The sequence below is a fragment of the Emydura macquarii genome, unplaced genomic scaffold (genome assembly GCF_026122565.2).
Source record: "Emydura macquarii macquarii isolate MOO-44397 ecotype Brisbane River unplaced genomic scaffold, CSIRO-AGI_Emac_v2 contig_1551, whole genome shotgun sequence".
Taxonomy (NCBI): domain Eukaryota; kingdom Metazoa; phylum Chordata; order Testudines; family Chelidae; genus Emydura; species Emydura macquarii.
In genome coordinates this window covers 9,720,574-9,743,602 of record NW_027131688.1, presented here as the reverse complement: position 1 = coordinate 9,743,602, position 23,029 = coordinate 9,720,574, and the positions used below count along the sequence as shown (strand labels likewise).

Here is a 23,029-nt window from a genome sequence, read left to right as displayed (position 1 = left end):
TTTTGCTGTATACAGACTAACACAGCTACCCCTCTGGAACTCCACATATATCTTTGGGTAGATGACACCACAGGGGACACCCGGGTTCCCACACAAACTCAGACCTATCCTGCAGCTGCAGTTCATCAATGGGGGATGGCTCACTTCATCTGCTGGCCTGCTATTGTGGAATGACACATTTTTTGGCCTCTGAGTTCCAGCAGGTCATGAGATAATGTCACTGTTGTGGAAAAGGTGATGCGCCACACAGCAGGCACTCCAAAAATTAAAGGGGGCTTTGAGCTGGATGCCAAGAGTTTGCAGAGAGAAGAGGAAATCAGAGAGTAGTGATCTGCGCACCTGTAAACAATTCTCATAATAAGTTGGGCATCAATTAAAAAAGTACCTTAGAGCTGTCACTCCATGTAGGCTTGGACATTACAGTTCTCTAGGGTTTCTTGCACACGCCCGAGAATGACATTCCTGAAGAGCAAAAGAAAGAGGAAGGTTAGAACCACAGATAATAAGCACATAATAAACGTTATCTTTAAACTAAAAAGAGCCACTGGAAACAACGAACAAGACCCGTCTAATGCACGGTGGAGAACACACTAGTCAGGAAACAGAGCTGGAGGGGTCCCACTGTCAAGAGACCATGTGAATGACAGTCAAGGTCAGCTCAAAAGGAGAGGAAAGAACTGTGGTTTTACTGAAATACTACCTAAACCCACAGGCACTGTGGCAATTTTGAAAGTAGGACAGAGGTGGAGCCCACACCCTATCTGACTGAAAATGGCTATATTACCTTTGTCGTAAGGTTAACAACTGTCAAAGATTCTCTCCCATTGTGTCTTTGCGGGTTTCTCCCCTCTGCTACAACCTACATTCACTGCTCCATAGGAGTCTCACAGTCAGCCAGAGGAGAACTTCCTGAGCACAGATGCTGCATAGGTCAGCCACAGGCTGCCTTGTGCAGGCCCCATCCAAGCATCATCTAGGGGGTGAAGCAGGGCCATCATCACGGTGCTAAGCCACCACAGGCAGTGGTGTAATTTAAAGCAGCTCCCCAAATTACATCAGAGACAGTTTTGGTCACTAGGATTCTAGGCTGGTTGAAGATGCAAAGGAGACATAAAAGCCACTTCGGCTTTCCCTTCCCTCTGAGCTGCACTTGTGCACGTTGCATTTCCAGGAGGCGTGGCACAAAGTCTTAGTCCCTTAACACACTGAGGGCTGCGACACTGATAGCTGGTCGTTGCTCATGGGCAACTTTATGCCTTCACTGAGGGCTGGCCAACCACCTGGCTCAAGAGAGCCAAGTAATCACACAGTGAAAGGGTGGCTACCCTGCCCACGGAGCAAGTTCCATTGGTCAGCCAGGAACTCGGGGGACAGTATCCTCTTTGCTTCCAAAACAAGCGTTGCGGCTACTAGGAGAGAGGAAGAGGTGTGGCCATCCATGAGGTCAATCAGTGGATGGGATGAACGCCTTGGGGGAAGATGACAGAGCTTTCATTTTAAAAGATGCCCGTCATTTTCCTTGCCTGTTCCTCTGTTTGCATCAAACATATGCCCTTTTTGCGGCCACACCATGGCTTTCAATCACTTCTCTACCACAATCAGACTCTTCATCCTCAAAGCAAAGGCGCTGTTCAGCGCTGCTCCTGCCTTTATAGCATCTATGGTCACCCAGCCTCAACCCCGTTTACATCTTACACTTTGGAAGCTTCAGCTCACTTTCTGGCCCTCTCCTTTTCACTCATGAGCAAGTCCATGCTCATTACCTACTGCCCCTAGCCCTAGATCATCCTTGTGACTCTGGGAGCCCCTTGATGCCAGCTGGCAGAGGGCACAATAAACCACCACTCAAATCAGGCCTGACACACTCATTGTCCCAAATCACTCTGGCCATAATCTGTATCTAAAAGATGTCGTGCAAAGTATCATAAGCAAAACTGGTAATGTGCTGGTCCCACAATTCATTGTGTGATGTCTGTACAGGGTGTGTACAAAAACATACAAATGTGTGTAGAAAGCCCAGCCTGCCCCAGACAAAGGAATATGTATTTATCTGTTTGAGCAGCTTGACCACAGAGGCCAACAAAAAGTACATTGACATGTAAGGTAAACAAAGCCATCAAGCTAGCAAGGGAGATGACCTATTAACAATCACAACAGGAGATGGAATCTGCACCCCCAAGAAGCCTTCCTGGCTCTTGAAACAGTCAATGAACTTTGAGGCAATATAACAAGGGCAAAGAGACTTTTGAGTTATCCACCATTTAAGGGACAAAGGGGAGCAGCAGCCTTTGAATTCATAAAAAGTGGATTCTCTTGGCCTGGGAGGCACCAGTAGCTGAAAACTGAATACAGGTGAGAAACCTGCTCAGACAAATATTGTAACTTGCTGAAATTAAGTTTGTCACTAGAAAGCATGTTTTGTCTTTTTTACTTGTACAATATCTGTCTCTTTCATCCTTTCCTTTCAGCCCTTAAATCTCCGTTCTTCGTTAATAAACTTACTCTTGTTTTATCACACCGCACTGATTGGAGATTGAACTGGAGATTGAAACCTCAGCTAACCTAACAGGCTGATAAGCACACTGTCTCTTTGGAGGCAGCGAACGTAACTTCTGAGAGTGTCCAGCGAGAGGGACTGGACACTACAGAGACATATCTCTTGGGAACTCGGAAATTGGGGTTACTGGTTAGTACCTGCAAGGCAAGGTTTGGCCTGGCAGAATCCTGGAGAGTTTGCTGGCCAGGCAGACAGGTTGGTGCATCAGAGTGGTGAGCAGCAGCAAAGTCTCACTTGCTGAGGCAGAGACGGATAACACAGTGGCTCACAGTTCTGGATGCCACAAGAAGTGTCACAATCCACCCTGACTTGTTTCTCAACACTTCCTCTTCCAACACTGACCTCCTTCCTTACTATAATCCTGGACCCACCCAGTTCTTAAAAGAGGAACCAATAAGTAGCATGCACAATAAGCGTCTCACGATCTCACCAACATAACCTCACCCTCTCCTAACCCCTCCACCCACTTCTTGTTTATCAGCATCCTCCCACGCTGTGTTATCTAATTTAGAATATACACCGCAGGGCGGGGACCCTTTGTTTATTGCCACACACACCTTTGGTGCTGTATAAATAAATTCCACAGCCTGTTCAAACCTAAAGAATCTGAGTGTAGTTCAATACCGGGTTACATCAGCTTCTGAACGACTGGACAGGTCAAGGGCCACAATTAATTCACTGACAATCACTTTAGTGGAAACATCTAGTTTGTGCAATTATCCAGATCCACTGGACTTGTGGCAAATATTAGACCTGCTGATTGTTGTCAAAGAGTGCTTGGGAAGAAAACAAAATTCAAACCCCTCCACCCATACCCAAAAGGGTGAGAGAAAGAAGAAATGCATCCTCTCTGCAGCAGAAAGCCTCAATTGTCTCCCTATTTCCAAAACCTAAACACACCTTCCATGCTTTCCTGGTGCCAAGAAAACCAACTGTCCAAGCCTTAAGCCTCTTCTGGCCCCTCTGACAGCTCTTACAAGAGTCACACATTTTCCAGTACAGGAATCTGTAGCACAGCGAGAGCTGAAACTTTGGGGCATCAAGTGAACTGAATTTAATATCAAAATGAATCCAAGGCCTTGCTGCATAACTGGATTCTCTGCTGCGTAATGCAGGCTGAATGAGCCCTAGACTTGTGTTTGCTAATAATTGAGATGGAAGGTGGAGTGGGGGTGTGCAGAGGTCTTCCAGGGGGTCCATCAACTCATCTAGATATTTGCCTAGTTTTACAAGAGGCTACATAAAAAGTACTAGCAAAGTCAGTGCAAACTAAAATTACATTTTAGTACAAACAAGTCACTGTATGCAAGTACAATATTTATATTCCAATTGATGTATTTTATAATTGTATGGTAAAAATGAGAAAGTTAGCAATTTTTTGTTGCTGTGACACTTTTCTATCTGTATGTCTGATTTTGTAAGCAAGCAGATTTTAAATGAGAGGAAACTTGGGAGGTAATTAAGACAAATCAGACTCCTGAAAGAGGTACAGTAGTCTGGAAAGGTTGAGAACCACAGCCCTATTGCATCCATTATGACCCTTGGCCCTTTATGCTGGAAGCTGCAGTTGCAGGCCCCATACTTGCTCCTAGTCATATGCTCTGCAGAAAGGCTCATATAGGGGTTACTGCCGCTTACAGAGGGGCAGGCAGAGGAGACCAGGCTCAAAGAGGGCACTCTATGCAGCGAGCAGGAACTGGCCAGGGAGCTGTGACGCTCTGGAGACAAGAGCCAGAAAAGACTCCGAAGGGTGGCCAAACTGTTTGGGTTGTATTGTTTTGGTCTGGAGCTTTGTTAATTCAAAAGCCCCAAGAAAAGAAATGGAGCTGTAGCACTGGCTGAAGCATGATTTCACCTTCCCTGGCTGGCAGATCAGCCCATCTTATATGGCCCAAAAGCACAAATTCAAAATACCAGATACAAATGCTGTGATGGGAACACATACACTACTTTGTGAAAATGGGTTAGCCCCTGCAAATATCTGTCATGACTAGGGAAAGGTCATGCAATCATTCCACAACCATCTGTTACCTGGCTGATGGAGCAGAACCAGGTTTTATGGCTTCTTTGGGACTGCGTGCATCACTACCAGGGAAGCAGTATAACATTTTTCACTGAGAGATGCAAGCTGACCCTCTAGACCAGTGTTTCTCAATTAAATTTGGCCGCGGAACCCTTTTTAACTTCTGCGGGGCCATGCGATACCCTCCGCTGAAAAATCCGGGACATCTTCCCCTTTTCGGCGGCGCGCGCTGTCAGCTGTTTTTGGCAGCGCGGTTTCAATTTTTTGCGGAACCCTGAAATTCATCTCGCGGAACCCCAGGGTTCCATGGAACACCAGTTGAGAAACACTGCTCTAGACTACAGCATCTGGAGAATTGCACTTCATTGTTTGAGCCTCCTTCCTAGTCCATTGCATGAAAACATCCTGGCCTCCTTGAAAATAAGTACCTAAATGACCACAAAGTTTGTGTTCATTTACGTACGGATTTTTAGAGGTAGGGTGTTCTTTTTAGTGTAAAAAACACCCTATACTTCATAAGGGAAAGACTCTCAATTAATCTGCCTTTATAATGAGACTAAGCAGAGGCCCCAATCACATGGTTTTTAAAGATCCCAAGGCAATTTTTGCAAGAGTGTGCATTAGCCTCAACATGCTGTGTCTTTAAGTCAGTTTGCAAAATGCTTTCAGATCCTTCTAGATGAAAGCCATCATACAAATGCTAGTCCTAACCTGGGTGAGCCTTTTGGTTTGGAACTCTCTGGAGCGCAGTGTTGTATCACCTGCAATTATTGAAGACGTTTGATGCTATAGCTGGACCTACACAGAATTTTTCTGATGTGACTAACCTCTTTATTCTCTAGGACCTAGCTATACTGCCAGCACAGTGAGACTGAAGATCTGCAATCAAAATAAATCAAGGTTACAAATGTTACCAGCATAGCCATTTGCCTAAGACACACCCCTCATTTTCTTTCACTTCAAGAGTAAACCCAAATTTTAAAATAAAGATGCCCGATGGTAGCATATTACTGTGCTCCTACTATCCCAATTCTAGCACATCCTCAGACCCTGTATCTCTGACTAATGGAGATCAGAACCAACAGCACCCTCTGTTGAATCTGAGGCAGATGTCTCATGCCAAGAGACTCTGACAGGCAGTTTATGAAGTGAAAAAGGTAGTTACTAGCTGATGGAAGTTAGCTCTGAGGCTGCTCTAAATTAGGCTGGGACCAAACTGGAAAACCATATGGAATATATGCTAAGTTTTCCATAGTGATGTGAAAGTCCTAACCACAACATTCCTGTTCAAATCGAAGCCAGTCAGAGAGAAACACTTGGGCAATGCTTTCAAGATTTATTACGTGAAGTCAAGCAGACCTCTTGTCCAGGATGGAGTCTGAGAAATTCAACAGTCCTATCACAGCAAAAAGTATTTTCCTAACATGTTTGGGAATTAATGCCTATTGTGGGCATAGGCAGGAACCAGACACCTTTTTTTTTTTCCTTTTAGCACTGCTTTGAGGTAAATAGAACTGGCGCATGGGGCGGTATTTACTAGTTCCAAGGAAGTATTTTATCAGGAGTTTACAGAGTGATGCAAGTCTGTGAACTGAGCCATGGGCACAAATGCACTTCTATTTCATTTCAAAAGCCTTCTCTAAAGCTTTGACCAGTAATTCCTCTTTGACCTCTTCTCTTGTGTCCAAGGCCATGTCTACACCACAGAACTGAAGTGAAAGAGTAGAATCAGTTTAAACACAAAACATTCATTCAATGTGAATTAGAACCACTGAAGGTTTCACGCCGCTTCTAAACTAGTGACATTTTAAGCACTTTCAGTTGCAATGCCTTCTGGGTACCTATCCCACAGTTCACAGCACAGTGGGTCCTATTTGAACTTATTAATTCAACCATTTTAATGTCTCCCACACAGGTACTGAACTGGTATTCAGCCCTGCAGAAATCAAATCTAACCCAAACTGTACGGGCTTGGGTATAAGCCATTTGGAACACTTGCATCCATGGATTCAGGGTTTTTCAACAGTATGCCAAGGCCAAGACATTCTTAACATGGTACAATTTCTCCAGTGTACTCAAGGATTCAGAGCAGTACTTGCTTTGGACAATTTTCAAAGAGAGTTTCCAGATAAATTGGTACAATGTTTTAGAACTTTTTCCACATATGCTGGAGGTACATCTCCATTTTTTTAGCATGCAGCCCAGAGATGAGTCATGACAGCTGCAAGGAACTTTGTTCTCTAGCTGACATTCACAGACTGAGATTACAGTTTATCGGAGGGGAAAAGTGTTGTCAAGTTTTGTTCAGATTAAGTGTCGCAAGCCACACCTCAGCTGCTGGAGGCCTATCAGAATGGACTGTCATGCCATTACAGTGCTAATCTATTTAGTAATGGAAGTCACTGGAGTTGGAAGATAAATATTTAAGACGTTTCTTTTTTGAAGCACACAATATCTCATCTTGTTCTTTTGCCCTTCCTGCCCACCCCAATTTACTTTGAAGACATTTGAGGGTGTTGCTCACAAGATGCAAATAAGTCCGGTCTGGGAAACTGATTTTCGGAACACCTGCTTTGGTCTAACTGCCAAGGCAGAGAGGAAGATTGTTGGTTTATTTGATCCAATCACTTCCTGTTCTCAGAAGCAGCTCTGGCACACACCAAAGCCAACAGTTTCAGACATGAGGGCCTAACTTTAGGCACTTCAACAAAAGTGGCCTGATTTTCAAAAATGCAGCGCAATCACGGTTCCTATTAACTGCAGGGGCAGTTACTGGTATAAATCAATGGTAAATGGACGGTACATGTCCCCCTTTGCCCAGTCCACACAGGATGCAAGTGCTACAGCCTCACACGACACAACCCAGTCCTTTAACTCCAGCTGTAGAGACTCAGGCTTACAGCTCTGGAGGGCTCCATTTCAGTTCTCAGCGTTGGCCAAAGTGGCCATCACACTGGTATACAACCTGACATTAGGCATCCAAGATTTGGCCCATACGCACAAAGAACTTAAATGCACTTTATCCCAAAAAGAAATACTGGATATGTTGTAAAATGGTATGTGTGGATTCCATGAATGGTTGGTTGAGTGCTGTGCAAAAAGGACATGGGGCCTGGGATATCCAGAATCAGATCCTTTCCTCCAGGTGCAATTCTGATAGGGAATATCAATACATGTACTAAAAACCCACTTAGAATTTTTATCATCTTAATCTTGAAAGGTTTTGTTGTTGTTTTCAAGCTAAATATGTCCCTATCCCAACCTCGTATCTATCCTGGAAGGCTGACTACAATCATCTGTAATAAAGATGAGTTCATTTTTAAAAGCTTAGGACCTGTATTGATGTAATCAGCAACATTTGTACTTTTGAAGGTGTTTATCAAGGCAAAGTTGCAATCAAACATTACATACTTATCATACATTACTTTTTATTCAAGCTCACATTAATATTCAAAGACCCTGGCTAAAGATTCTGGCTTGCTGGGTGGAGAGCCTTCCTCCTGCTCGAGGTGTGCTAAAAAGGGTGAACAAACTTCTAAATACCTATCCTCTTTTTGGAGCTTCTCTTGTGTACGTACTTGGATGGAAAGCTTTTCCATTACGAGGACAATCCATTACAAGGACAATCCATATTTTACTATATCACAATTCTATAGAAGTCACATTTTTCCAATAACATACAACATGAAGTCTTGCTGCTAACAACAAAAAATTTTAACAAAAAAATTTAGATCCTTTTCTGGAGCATTAAGTAAGTAGGTCAGGGGGATACCTAGGAAGATGATATTTTGTCGTAAATTGAACCTCTAATAATTTCCTCCACAAACTATCTAATTCCTAGACATAACCACCACATGTACAAGTATGTCCCCCTTTTTCTGGAGCCCCTCCAACAGAGCACCTGATATAAAGTGTTACCAGAGCCCAAAACAATTGCTGAGAAGGGTGAACTGCCCTCCTTTTCAAAGGAGTGCTATGTTGACATGTATATTGTTATTCTTAACTATTACCCTAGTGATCAAAGCATGCAAGAAGTGAGAATCATATTAGGGTGCCAATCTCATTTTGGCATCATAAGTGGACAGAGCTTGAGAACGTACCACAACCTGAACCACTGTGGTTCATTTGAGCTGCTAATTTTTTTGTCCTTCTGGAACCCATACTATGCTTGAGAGCTCCCTATGACATGCACCAATACCATGTCTGCATTGCCAAGGCTGTGGGTCATCAAAGCAAGTAGTTATAGCTTCTGCTGAAATAGACAATGGGACTCCAGGCAAAATTCAGGAGCATTCTTTGTGGAACAACAAGAGGGTCTTTCTAAATACAATCCCAGAAAGTTGGTAGTTGCCACCTGTAATCTGCAAACTGCTTAGATTTCAAGGGAAAGAACAGCTTTACTTAAATTTAAGGTTCATAAAAATGTACCCTTCTGTGTACCCCCAAGATGCACGCACATCTACCTAGTTTTAAAAGCAAAAAGGGAAAAACATTCCTTCCTAAAAAATTTAAAAAAAATAAAATAAAATATCACTGATCCACCCTCTTTACCTCATTTCCTAATGCAAATGCTTGAAAGATGAATCTTGCACTGCACCCTAAAAGTTAAACTCAGGCTACCTCAGACCAAGTAAAGAAGCCACTTCCACAGCTGAGGACTTTCCATGAAGAAAGCTGTGCAGCCAACCTTGTTTGCCTCTGTGTAATGCTATCTCCAGCAGCTCAGTTTTGCAGTATTGCCATAACCCTATGCAGTCCAGTCATGGACCAGGAACCAACTCGGCACCATACAAACCCAGAACAAAGAGGGTCCCTGCGCTAAAGAGCTTACAATTTAAGAGAAGAGACAACAGATGGATACAGACAGATGGGAGAGTACGAGGAAAAAATGAGACGTTATAGGTCAGCACACCAGCAGCCTAACCATTGCCAAGTTTTTGTAGCATCATTGCAAAGAAGAGTTTGAATGAGGGACCTGAAGTATAATGAGGTAGTTTTACAGATGTTTATAGGCAATCTCTCTCCAAGCACATGGGGCAACATGGGAGAAAGCCCAACAAGTGAGCAGGGGAGGCCAGCATCGCTAGACGACTGATAATGGCTGTTGACATGTCGATAGTGAATGAGAGATGATAGGTTACCTCAGCTCCTGTGATGGTTGCCTAGCTGAGGGGTAAGCTTTCAAGGCTAGGACCCAAACCAAGAAGGGATTTATGGAGAGAAGGGAACACTTTGATTTGTTCCTAGAAGGAAATAGGAAGCCACTGGAGCTGTGAACTCATTGTACCAGTTCCACATCAGCTACCACCAATTGACATAGAAGAGCCTCATTTTAACCCAATCATAGCTCCAAGGAGTTTTCAAATGTAGTTCGAAGTAGGGTACACTGCAGTAGTCTCATCCAGAGGGTCATTAGTGGCTCCAGATGCGGTCTACGCATGCAATTGCACCCACAGAAATGAGGCTGGGATGTGCAGTACTCCCATGGCTGAAAGCACAGCCAGCACCTACTGGGGCAGGGATGCCCCATCCATGCGCTCTGTGCTACAAGGGCAACTCCCTCGGAAGCCTTGAGACAGCAGGGAGGTGTAAGGAGTAGGGGGGATGCTAGCTTTGGTTTCTAACTGTTGTAATAATTGCAATTAAGTCTTCTTACACTGAATTAGCTTGCAGCTGTGTTGCTGCAGTTGTATACATGCACTGTACAAAGAGCTGAGCATAATCAGTCTCTTATACAGTGCACAAATACAGTTGTGGCAACACAGAGCAAGTTAGTTCGTCGTATGACTTCTGAATTATGATTCTTATTTTAGTACGTTTCTACCTCACTATACGATGAAGATTTTATAGATGCTTTAAGTGTCCATTAACTACAGTCAAACACTTGATGGAAATACATCAAATATATAATTACAGGGAAATACTTGGTGGCCCCTCTCTGATGCCCCATCCACTCCCTGGCCAAGCACTCCGTTGGCGAGGGCAACAGCTCCATAGTTCTAGGCCTCCTCCAATACTTCCATCCACTCCCTCTTTATTCTTCATTACGAAAACAGATCTACACTACAGAATCTAAAGGTCATTATAATCCGGTGGTATGTACAAAGTTCCTGGAGTTACTTTGAAGTGATGTACCTTAAGTAACAGCAGATGCAAAACTCTTTGCTCACAAAAGCAGAGTCCTCTTCATCATAAATAAATTAGGGACATACACTGGAGGGGGTATGTCAGCGTGTTCATACCTACAATTCAAAGGAAGTGAGAGTAGAAATGGCAGACCCTTAGAGGAGAGGACTGGAATAGTCTCATTGACAGTTATGTCCTCAGCCACTGGGATGTTGGGTTAAAGGAAAAACCCATGATAGCTAGAGAGAGAGACACACACAAAACGCTAGGACTGTAACTATAAGGTTTACAGGAGCAGTCTATTTTTGTCCAGGTCCAAATTTCTTGGTCAAAGTCCAGACTCCAGAGAAAATAATAATAATTATAATAAGTAAATAAAACATTTCAGGGTCTGTTCAAAAGCATCTGACAGTCCGGATTTGGCCCACGGTCCGCCTATTGACTACCCTTGGTTTAAGCTACCTAGCTTGACTGTTGCCTACCCTGTATACTAGCTATGATGTTATTTAATTTACCTTTGATTTAATTCGATCTACTAATACACTTAAAAAACTTCCAAACCTGGCACTGTAGCTGTGTGGCTTAGTGTTTCTAGTGTAGACATACCTTCAGGAAAGTTAAGACAAATCAGCTAAAGGTGTGAAGTCAATGTGCATAATTTAAATGTTAATTCACCTTAACTTTACTGAGTATGTCTGTGTAGATAGGTGAATGTTTTGGAGAAGAGATCTTTAATAGAGATTCAATGCACCAAATCCTTTATACTGCAAAAGGTTACAATACACATGATCAGAGATATCCTAGAAGGTCCTCCAGCAAAACCAAGGAAAACCAGACTTGACACACTCCACAATCCCATGGTTTAGAAAAAAAAAAAAAAGAAAAAGAAGAAGAGGAAGAGCAGAAAGCAAATGCTTTTTATAAAAAATATTTCAGGCCTTCTTCAAACAGTACTTCAAAGACAAAAATAGCACAATTCTATTTAAAAACATTTTGCAGTTGACCTTTGAAGAGACCTAACTTTTCACCACACACTTTACTACGTATATTATGGTTGGATTTATTCATTTTTGTATTTAGGTATTGGACACTTCTTTCTGGAAAGACTTCGTATTTAGATTGGTCTTCATAGTTGTGGAGAGAAAATTTCCTTATTCACTTTTTCACCCTCCCACCAGTCAAGATTTTATAGACCTCTATCATATCCTCCCTCCCCCCCACGGCTTAATCCTCTTTCTAAGACAAAAAGTCCCAATCTTTTTAATCTCTCATCATACAGAAACTGTTTCATAACCCTAATCATTTTTGTTGCCCTTCTCTGTACCTCTTCTATTTCCAATATATCTTTTTTGAAAAAGGGCAACCAGATGTGGGCATACCATGGATTTATATAAAAGCATTATGATATTTTCTGTCTTATTATCTAGCGCTTTCCTAATGGTTCCTAACACTGCTGGCTTTTTTGATTGCTGCTGCACACTGAGCAGATGTTTTCAGAGAACTATCCATAATGACTTGAAGATCTCTTTCTTGAGTGGTAACAGCTAATTTAGAGCCTATTGTTTTGTATATATAGTTAGGATTATGTTTTCCAATGTGCATTACTTTGCATTTATCAACATTGAATTTCATCTGCCAATTTGTTGCCCAGTCACCCACTTTTGTGAGGAACCCTTTGTAACTTTTCTCAGCCTGCTTTGAGCAGTTTTGTATCCTCTGCAAATTTTGCTACCTCATTGTTTACCCCTTTTCCAGATCATTTATGAATAGGTTGAACTGCACTGATCCCAGTACAAACTCTGGGGGACACCACTATTTACCTCTCTCCATTCTGAAAACTGACCATTTATTCATATTAAATCCCTATTATTTGAAAACTCGTGATTGGGGAGGTCCCAGACAATTGGAAAAAGGCAAATACAGTGCCCTTCTTCAAAAAAGGGAAGGAGGGGATCCGGGGGACTACAGGCCGGTCAGTCTCAGTCCCTGGAAAAATCACGGAGCAGGTCCTCAAGGCATCCCTTTCGAGGCACTTGGAAAAGAGGAAGGTGATCAGGAACAGTCAATATGGATTCACCAAGGGCAGGTCATGCCTGACCAACCCGATTGCCTTCTATGATGAGATGACTGGCTCGGTGGATGTGGGGAAAGCAATAGACATGATATATCTTGACTTTAGCAAACCTTTTGATACGGTCTCCCATAGTATTCTTGTCAGCAAGTTAAAGAAGTATGGGTTGGATGAATGGACTATAAGGTGGATAGAAAGCTGGCTAGATCATTGGGCTCAACGGGTAGTGATCAATGGCTCGATGTCTAGTTGGCAGCTGATAATAAGTCTGCAGATGACACTAAGCTGGGGGAAGTGGTAGACATGCTGGAGGGCGGGGATAGGAGCTAGGCAAATTGGAGGATTGGTCCAAAAGAAATCTGGTGAGCTTCAACAAAGACAAGTGCAGAGTCCTGCACTTAGGACAGAAGAATCCCATGCAGTGCTACAGACTGGGGACTGACTGGCTAGGCAGCAATTCTGCAAAAAAGGACCTGGGGGTTACAATGGACAAGAAGCTGTACGAGTCAACAGTGTGTCCTTATTGTCAAGAAAGCGAACGGCATATTGGGCTGCATTAGTAGGAGTATTGCCAGTAGATCAAGGGAAGCGATTATTCTCCTCTATTTGGCATTGGTTGAAGCCTCGTTTGGAGCACTGTATCCAGTTTTGGACCCCCCACTACAGGAAGGATGTAGACAAATTGGAAAGAGTCCAGCAGAAGGCAACAGAAATGATTAGGGGGCTGGAGCACATGACTTATAAGGAGAGGCTGAGGGAACTAGGCTTGTTTGGTCTGCAGAAAAAAAGAATGTGGGGGGATTTGACAGCAGCCTTCAACTACCTGAAGGGGGGTTCCAGGGAAGATGGAGCTAGGCTGTTCTCAGTGGTGGCAGATGACAGAACAAGGAGCAATGGTCTCAAGTTGCAGTTGGGGAGATTTAAGTTTTCATTAGAGTGTGGTGAAGCACAGGAATGGGTTACCTAGGGAGATGGTGGAATCTCCATCCTTAGAGGTTTTAAAGGCCTGGTTTAATGAAGCTCTGGCTGGGATGATTTAGTCGGGGTTGGTCCTGCTTTGAGCAGGGGGTTGGACAAGATGACCTCCTAAGGCATTTGTATCATTTGTATCATGCCTCATTTGTATCCGCTGGATCATTTGTTGACCCCCTCAAAGAATTCTAATAAACTACTGAGGCATGATTTCCCTTTATAAAAGTCATGCTGACTCTTCCCAAACATATCATGTATATGTGTCTGATAATTCTGTTCTTTACTATAGTTTCAACCAATCTGCCTGGTACTGAAGTTAGTCTTACCAATCTGTAATTGCCAGGATCACCTCTGGAGCCTTTTTTTAAAAATTGGCATCATATTAGCTATCCTCCAGCCATCTGGTACAGAAGCTGATTTAAGTGACAGGTTACATACCACAGTTAGTAGTTCTGCAATTTCTTATTTGAGTTTTTTCAGAACTCCTGGATGAATACCATCTGGTCCTGGTAACTTATTACTTTTTAATTTATCAATTTGTGCCAAAATTTCCTCCGACACCTCAATCTGGGACAGTGCCTCAGATTTGTTACCTAAAAAAAGGGGCACAGGTATGGAAATCTCCCACACATTCTCTGCAGTGAAGACTGATGCAAAGAATTCATTTAGTTTCTTCACAACGGCCTTATCTTCCTTGAATGTTCCTTAAGCACCTCGATCGTTCAGTTGCCCCACTGATTGTTTAGCAGTGTCATGAGACTGGTACACCCCGTCACGGGTGTCAAATCAATTAAGTTGGGAAGGTGGGAAAAAAGCGATGGGTCAAGTCAACCCCTTGTCAGGGCAGCATGGTCTAATGGCCAGAGTTTGTACAGCAGCCCTCTACTCAGGGTAGTGTAGCATAATAGCCCATTGGGGTAGTGGGGCGCAGCCTATGGGAGCATGGCTCTGGGGTGGGGGGGAGCTCAAGCCCTCCCTGCTCCTCTGAGCCCCAGGCCAGGGCCTATCAGTGACAAAGGTGATTGCCACCGAGTCAGCAGGGATCCTCCCGAAACATGCTGACTGGCAACCTGTTTTATCCCCTTTAAAACCACTCAAGCCTCCTGGGCTACTTCCTACCCTGGTGGTGGCGATGGTGGCTTTCCACAATTCCCTGGGGTCTCCGCGGTCTCCAATTGGTGCAGCTCCTGGAAGCTCAGTCCCTTCTCCAGGTATGTCTGGCAGCCTAGGATCCGTCCGGCATTCGGCATGGCTTGACTCAGCGGTCAACATCTGCAGTGGTCCCCTGGAGAGAGCCGATGGCGTGCATCCTTCCCTGTCAGCCATCCACCCAGCCTGAGCTGGATTGCTGCCTTTTATATCCCCCTTCCAAGCAGAGCATGTTCAGCAGAGGTGGAGGAGCATGGCTTCTTCAGCCCAGAGTCTTTAACTCTCTCTAGGCCAAAGCGGGGCTGGTACGCCCCATCACAAGCTGGCTCCCTCGTTCCAAGATAACTTTAATTTTGCTGTTACTTTTTGAGTCTTTGGCTAGTTGATCTTCTAATTCTTTTTTGGCGTGCCTAATTATGCTTTTACACTTGACTTGCCAGAGTTTATGCTCCTTTCTATTTTCCTCAATAGGATTTTAACCTCCACTTTTTAAAGGATGCTCTTCTGCTTCTAAATGCTTCTTTTACTTTGTTGTTTAGCCATGGAGGCACTTTTTTGGTCCTCATACCATGATTTTTAATTTGGGATATTCAGTCTCACTATTGATCTGTCACTGTTGCCTCACAACCTTATATTATACAGCCTTCTTTGAAGTCAAAAGCCCCTCAACAGCCCTTGTGTGCCACTGTTTTGGATGATTCAGCTTTCTTCATGCCCTTGTTCAAGATACTTGCTCTACAGTCAACATCCTGAATTCAAATGATCTGAGACAAGCTTTCAAGCTCACACAGAGCTTAAGGTCACCTGAAGAAGAGTTCTGTGTCAGCTTGAAAGCCTCTCTCTTACCAACAGAAGTTGGTCCACTAAAAGACTTATTTTGATTTGATTTTTTCCTGTTACAGGGATAGCAACAGACGCAGCAAAATGAAGTTTGTATGCTGCAGTTTCGGAACCCAATTCCCTCTAACCGAGAGAAGGTGGGGCATCTACTACAAAACGTGTTTTCACTTCTTACCAACACACATGAGATAAGAAGAGATAGCAAAACTTTCTAAAAGAAACAGAAGGGGAGGTAGTAAAGGAAGTGGCAACAAACCGTAACACAGTCTACATATTTCAAGATGGGTTAAGTGACTTCATGTAATCCAGAAGAGGATTCAATATTTAAATAAAGCCTTCTAGTATTTTCTTTTACTGTAAAAAGACCTCAAGAGGGAAGTTATAAATTTAAAAAGGCATACTGAGCAAAACCAGAATCATGAATATTTACAGACCAGGTAAACTGCTTATTGCAGGGGTGTCAAACATCTGGCCCGCAGCCGAATACGGCCCACGAACCTTTTTGGTCTGGCCCCTGGAGCCAGCGCGCACTGCCACGACATCTCGCAGCGTTGTACTCTTTGGCGGCGTCACGTGCTGCCGCCAGAGAGTACAACGGCGCAAGATGTTGTGGGGTCACGCGCTGCCACGAGATCTGTGTACTCTGGCGGCAGCGCGTGGAGCACGGTGTGCACGGGACACGGCGCTCCAAAAGGCGGGAGAGGGAGAGTGTAGTCTTGGGGCATCGCACAGTACTATAATTCTTAATCATTGATAGATTCTTTTAATCGTAAAATAGTAATAGTTGTAGAAGTGAATTTACTGCAGTTTTTATATCGCCGATATCAAGCAAATAAAATATACTACTACATAAAAATGGTGGTGCCTAGTATTTCGATTTATGGTATGTATGGCCCACATGAAGTACATTTTATTAAAATCTGGCCTGCCATAGCAAATGAGTTTGACACCCTTGGCTTATTGGATAAGACAGAATTTTTCTGGATGGCTTTGGGCTTGTGTACGCTTGTGTTTATGCCAGCAAAACTTTTGTTGCTTGGGTATGTGAAAAAGAACACCCCGAGCGATGTAAGTTTTGCCGGCATAAGGGCTAGTGTAGACAAGCACTTTATCTTCAGACTTAAAAATCCCACCTGAAACAATAAAGAGCATTTGCATATTAAAAGATTGCTTCAGCCACAATGAAACTGAGTTTAAGTGAGGATGTTTGAGACTATGTATGTCTCATGCTTAATTGTTGAACAGTGAGGAGCCTTACTTATCTCAATTCAACCAACAGAAAGCACTCGGATTCCCAAATGTCAGAGAAGCTGCAGGAAGGATGATATGCCTACTGGGGGGTGGGAAGGGGACACAGTAGTTGAGAAATAAAAAAAGAGAGATTCCCAATGCTTAGGGGTAGCTTGAGAATAGTATTGAAGAACTCACTCTGCATAACCCATATCATATCAGTTATATCAACACTACTATAGTTTGCACCAGAGAATTTGACTTTTAAGAATGAAAAAGATAAACCGACCAAGTGGGTGGTATAACCTAAATGATGAAAGAACATGTATTTAAGTGAACCACAGCACCTGCTGAATTTTTAATCATTAATGTTCTCCTGGCTTGCAGCAAAACAAGCATTCATCAGCTTCCAAGCCCTACAAACAGGACTATAGAGTAATAAATTAGAACAGTAAGATTTTCGCTGGCAGAAATTCAATTTCATGATCATCTAACTCCATTATATTACAACTAACTGCAGACACTGCTTCTGCTGATTTTTTCTTTTAAAAAACCTCATGACATAAAAAGCATTACATTCAATATTTTAGTCTTCCCCAAGTTACCTGGTTCCAATCAGCTCAAACATTTCTGTGTAAGATAACGTCACTTAGTATTATTCCTGAAGAACATCTACAGCTAGTATATTTTCCATCTTCAAGCAGTACTTAATAGTCACTGAAAGTGATGGCTGAGCTTCAAAGAAGAGTCAGAGTGTGAGGGGATTAATTTTGTAACCACATGGACAGTAGGAAGAGCAAATTGTACAGATTTTTCCTCTACCACAACAGAAAGAGATAAAATTATTTGGGGGGATGACGGGGGGAAGAGAAGAAACATACTAATTCCACAACTACCTCCAGATTCTGCTACTTGGGGCAACTCTCCTAATCTCATTAATCATGTTTTAACAAGAGCAATATTCACAAAAATCAGTAAATCTCATCTGCATTGACCTTTGAACATAAAGAGGGTCAAAATGGAATTTTAAAACACGTCTGAATTTCACTACTGCATATAGCAAAAATAAATCCATAGTTTTCTATACAGCACATACTGTTAGTGAAAGGTGCCTTGCAGATTAGACATGAACTTCCTCATTTTGTAAACCAAATTCAGCTTCTAAAGACATGAATAGTAAATGCAGTGACCAGAAAAGCCATAAATTGCATTAGACATGAACACAACTGCTTTGTGTATTTGTATATAAGATGTTTTGGGAATGATACAAACTTAATTACTCACTGGAGATATGTGAGTTTTCAACACTGCTCTATCCTTGAATCATAGGCTTTAGTAACAGACTCATCCATAAGTTTGTCTTAATGATTCTCGCTTTTTATAACAACCTTTGCAAGGCTCCTTACCAAAAATAAAACCAGAAAACCAACAATGATATTTTGATTAGAACCAGCTACTTATTCTGCAGTTTAAATATATTTACATCGGCTCAACATTGTTGTTTTGGGGGGCAGGTGGAAACAGAACACTGAATCCGGTGCTACCTGTCCACAATTACAATAATTGTGCTAGTTTGAGAATTACACGAAAATATCAGCCACAAAGGAATGCAAATGCAACTGTAAGAAACAAAGGCCAAGATTTTGTAGCAAAGCTGTTGCCACCCACAGCAACAGCAGAGAGAGAACTCTATTCTTCCTGCTCCAGATGCACAGTGCTTCCTAGTACTTGAACTAGAGGCAACTCTCATAACGTAAACTCTTATCACTTGGGCTATATCTACACTCCGCCTATGTCAGCAAAATTTATGTTGCTCTGTGGTGCGAATATTCCACCCCCCTGAGAGACAAAAGTTACACGGATATTATGTCGCACACAGAGGTTGGGTTTTTTATGCCGACAGGAGATCTCTCTGCCGTCAGCATAGAATATCTTCAATAGCCGCAGCACTGCACGTAGACATACCCCCACAGTTAATTAAGCGGGTCTCATTTTATCCAGTGGAATACTACGGTACTCATTACTAACTCATTACAATATGCTCCCTGAATCACAAAATATACAAAAATAATTGTATACCCTTGAGAAAATCTTGACAAGTTGTCTCCATATGTTCACAATGCCTTTCATATCTGAACTGATGCAAAAATAGATCTTAATGTTTCACTTACATAACAATAAAGTCTCTGTATTTTAAGTTTTTTTTAATAATTCTCTAGTCACACATAAAAGAACCAACTCAGTCACAGAACATGCAAAAATAAGACTTTAGTCACTGGCGTTAAATGAAATCAAACGCTCTCAACTTATCAGCCTTATTAAAATGCAACTTCTAGTTACGAAGTGCATGTCATTAAAGAGGGCGATTTCAAAAGTGTTACTCAATTAACAGTCACTGTCTGTGTTATCAACCTGCTTTTGATAAGGCATCACCTCTTGAATAGTCCTTCTCTTTCCTTCAAATGGTCCTATGTTGTGACAAACTTACCTTTCAAGAGGAGAGCCTGACACATTACTTCCCAAACCAGTCAATAAGGCTCTTTCATTCAGCCACAGAGAAGGCATGTAGCAGTTGGAAAGCAACACAAGGCACTCCCTTCCCCCTCCCCTCAGGACTGAACACACTGCATTCAAAACACTCCCAGTCCCTGAAGCAAGGGATTAGCCATTTATTGAGGAAGCAAAACACTGAAAGATTCCAGTTAAGATTCCAAGGGCCAAATACATCCCTAGTGCAACTTAATTAAATCAACAAAGTTACACCCCAGATTAATTTGGTCACAAATGACTACATTACTCAGATTTAACCAATATCATTTCATTCATTCAGACATGCTACCTACGAGTACACACTTAGCAAAGAAAGAAGAGAAAACTAAATTTTTGGAGTAGAACAATAGTATTTCTGCTACAGGGTTAAGCAGTAACATTAGCAAGCCCACAGACAATCATGAGGTTTAGACTTTGGACTTCCAAAGCAACAGTGGCCACCTCTGTGTTTATTGTTTTCCTGTAAGGGTATCAGAAAGGGACCCAAATATAACAATAGGTATTTATACAGAACCTTTCATCCAAGGATCAAAAAGTGCTTCATAAACATTCATTAAGCCTGGCAACACTCTGTGAGATAGGTATTGCCCCCATTTTACCGACTAAGCATGTTTCACAAATATTTAACCATACAATTAGGGTAGGTCTACACTATAAAATTATGTCAACTAAAATTATGTCAAAGTACAGTCACTGCAGTAATTAAATCACTTTTGCATGTCCACGCTACACTCCTTGTGTCAGCGGAGCATGTCGTCACCAGGAGCACTTGCACCGATTTAACTGTCAGTGTGGGGCAGCGGGGGACAGCTTCTGAAAGCCAGCAACAGGCGATGTAAGCAACAGAGTCTACACTGACACTGCCTCAACCTAATTACGTCAACCTAAGCGCTACAGCTCTTGCGGGGGTGAAATTATTAAGTAAGCGTAGCGGGCGAGTTACATTGGCAGGAATGTCATTTTAGTGTAGTCGCTTACAGTTAGATTGATGTAAGCCGCCTCACGTCAGCCTAACTCTGTAGTGTAGACCAGGGCTTAGGCGGTCTACACTAGCACTTTTGTTGGCAAAATTTGAATTGGTCAGGGTGTGAATAAAAACACCCCGACCAACATAAGTTTTACTGACAAACATGCCATTGTGGACAGGGCTATGTTGGAAGGAGACACTCTCCTGCCGACATAGCTACTGCCAATCATTGGGGGGTGGTTTAATTATGCCAATGGGAGAGCTCTATCCAGTCGACATAGAACAGTTACATGGGAGACCTTACAGCGGTGGCGCTATAGCGGTACAGCTGTGCCGCTGTAAGTTTTGTAGTGTAGACAGAGCCTTAGTGTAAAGAAGAAACTAGGTTTTATTTTGTTAAACAAAAAGCTACAACTCATTATCTTGGATGCAGCCTTGGAGGAACAATATCATCTGGACCAAAAAAAACACCACATCCACTGGAACTCTATTTTTAACCTTTTAGTCTGTTTATTGAGTTCTGATACAATGCCCATCTGATTGGTACAAGTAACACTACACTATTTTTAATAGTGATTAGAGTTCTATATTTGGATTGCAGTTTGCATCTATTCAGCTTCACAATATCTTCTTTAGGGGGTTCACAAAGCAACACAGTAGAGGAAAAAAACCTCAGAAAAATGGGATTGTAAAAGAAACACTGGCCAGGAGATTCAGGACAGGTATACAAATTTAACTCTCTTTTAAAGTAGATTAATTTCCAATTGACAGTGTTTCTTTAAAAGACTCAGTCCTGGTATGTTGCACATAGGTATGTTAAAGATTTACCGTTTATATAAGACACGGCAAAATTTCTCCCCTCCCATTTCTGCCACCCTCCCTCACGGAGCTGTTGGGTGGCACCAGACGTGCATTTCAGTGTTGGTAGATGTATACAGCATTGTGTAATCATTTGGGATGAAAGAGGCTCTCCCATTGTGAGATTTTATTTAGAAAATATGCAGGGGACAAGCGCCGAGACATTATCAATCCCAGGAACCTCTTTTCTTTACACAGTGCGCTTCACACCTGAGCAGGCACCTGGATGCATGTCAGCACACAGACCCATCTCATTCTACTGCAGAGACTGATGTCACAACCACAGCCTGATGGCATTACCCACTCACTATATTATGATCTCACTGCAGCTGAAGCCCCAGCATCATATTCCTGTCCTCCCAGCTCACTATAAGTGCAGCAGGCAGGAGGAAGAGGATACAGGAGGAAGCCCTACAGGGGGGCTGGGGCATCCCAGCTACAGGGAGGGGAAGTGAGCCCCTGGAAGGGGTGTGGATGTCCTAGCCACATCAAACCTTCTGCAGGGGGTGGGATCCTGTATGAAAGGGCAAAGAGTGTGTCGTGGACCCAGAACATGTGAAGGACCCTCTAAATGCAAGGAGGGTGCGAGAGCCCCACCAACGCCGGGGGCAGGGTGCCCCGTAAAGAAGTGCCCCATCCAGACCCTCGCAGAAAGGGGGGGCCGGGACAGCAGAGCCCCATCCCCACAGCTGCAGCAGGGAAGGGAAGAAAGGGAGGCCGATGGAGGGGCTGGGTGGCGGGGAGGGGAGGAAGGGCCCCCTTTGGCCCCCAGCAGCAGCAGGGCAGGGAGCTGCACAGGAGAGGTGTCAGGCACGGGGGCCCAGCCGCGGCGGGCAAACCAGGCCCGGTTGCCCCTGCCTGCCTCTCGGCTCCGGCCCGACCGCCCTCGCCGACGCAGCCCCTTCCCGAGCCCAGCGTGGCCAGGCAGGAAAGCCCGCGGCTGCGTCCAGGGCCTACTCGCAGCTCTCTCTCCGCAGCCCGCCCGGCCGGGTGGGCCCCACGCCGGCCCCCCTCAGCGGGACCCACCTGCCCGGCCGCCCCTGCGCTCCGAGCCCCTGCTCCCGGGGCTGCGCGGAGCGGCGCAGGCCCCGGGTCCCTCCCCCCGCGAGCCGCGGCCCTACCGAGTACAGGGCGCGGGCCCGCCTGCGTCCCGGAGCGGAGCAGCGCGGCGCCCGGAGCCGGTGGCGGGCGGGAGTCTCAGGTGACCCCGCTCGCTCGCTCGCCGCCGGGCCGGATCGGATCCTCCCACCCCGCCTCCACCCCACAGCGCGGAGCCAGCTCGGGCGGGGTGGAGCCGCCGCGGCCGCGCCAATCCGGGCCCGGGGCGGAGCCGGCGCTGCCGAGCTGGGCCCAGGCTGCTCCCCCCTCCCGCCCCCCAGCGCCAGGCACCTGGAACTGCCGCCCCCCCCCCCCCGCCAGCAGCGCCAGGCACCGAGCGAGAACGGAGCCTCAGGAGACACCAGGCCCCCGCCCCAGCGCCAGGCACGGGGAGAAACCACTCCCTCCCGCCCTAGCAGCCCCCTAGCACCAGGCCCCCTTCCCAGTCCCCGCTACCAGGAGAACTCCCCCCCCCCACCCGTGCCAGGCACCGGGAACCACCAGCGCCCCCTTCCCAGTGCCAGGCACCCGGAGAAACGCCCCTCTTCTCGTGCCAGGCACCGAAAGAAACCTCCCGCACACCCGTGC

At 44.4% G+C, this 23,029-nt stretch overlaps 1 protein-coding gene across 5 annotated transcripts in view; it reads right to left on the bottom strand.

The window, feature by feature from the left end:
- Nucleotides 1-22,607, bottom strand: part of FBXO34 (F-box protein 34) — a 60,590-nt gene extending 37,983 nt beyond the window's left edge. For all 5 annotated transcript variants that reach the window (XM_067554821.1, XM_067554818.1, XM_067554822.1 and 2 more), the window contains exons 1-2: nucleotides 22,465-22,607; nucleotides 386-462 (exon numbers count right to left, since the gene is read on the bottom strand). The gene's annotated coding sequence lies outside the window, so the exon portion shown is untranslated. The remainder of the gene's footprint in view (nucleotides 1-385; nucleotides 463-22,464) is intronic.
- Nucleotides 22,608-23,029: the final 422 nt, after the last annotated feature.